Source organism: Microtus ochrogaster, chromosome 26 (genome assembly GCF_000317375.1).
Source record: "Microtus ochrogaster isolate Prairie Vole_2 chromosome 26, MicOch1.0, whole genome shotgun sequence".
Classification (NCBI taxonomy): domain Eukaryota; kingdom Metazoa; phylum Chordata; class Mammalia; order Rodentia; family Cricetidae; genus Microtus; species Microtus ochrogaster.
In genome coordinates this window covers 15,377,491-15,378,053 of record NC_022025.1, presented here as the reverse complement: position 1 = coordinate 15,378,053, position 563 = coordinate 15,377,491, and the positions used below count along the sequence as shown (strand labels likewise).

General features: G+C 41.6%; 1 protein-coding gene across 1 annotated transcript in view; it reads right to left on the bottom strand.

The window, feature by feature from the left end:
• Rint1 (RAD50 interactor 1) overlaps positions 1–563 on the bottom strand; it is a 39,103-nt gene that overhangs the window by 20,518 nt on the left and 18,022 nt on the right. The window lies entirely within an intron of this gene.

Below are 563 nucleotides of genomic sequence, written 5' to 3'. Positions count from 1 at the left end.
TTTGAGGATTTCATGTGGTTTATGTGGTGCTGGGGAGCAAACCTAGGTCTTCATGTGAGCTAGGCAAGCATGCTAAATACTTAGAATGAGCTACCTCCCCAGATAAATTTTAAACATGATGTTCTTCAGCTTTCTCTTTTCAAAACATAAAGGGGGAAAGTCAGGTGGTCTACATTAAAAATATATCCAAGCCTTAAAATGTACCAAGAATTTAAAATTTATATTACATTTTTCCTCTGTGTAGATATGCACATTTGCACGTGTGTGTATGGGGGTACACAGAGACACAGTGTACAGTGGCACTCAGAAGACAACCTTAGTAGTCAGTTCTCTCTTGCCACAGTGTGGGTCCTGGGGATCAAACTCCTGCTGCCAGGCTTGGAGGTATGTATGGCTTCACCCACTAGGCCACCTCACCAGCCCCACATAAAGCACTTTAAATTGTCTTTAGAAAGGATTCTGCAAACATCTCAAGTTTTTCTAGACAAGAACTCAAAAACATATACTAAGTTGGGGGTATAACTCAGGGATAGAACACTTGTCTAGCATGTGCAAGGCCCTGA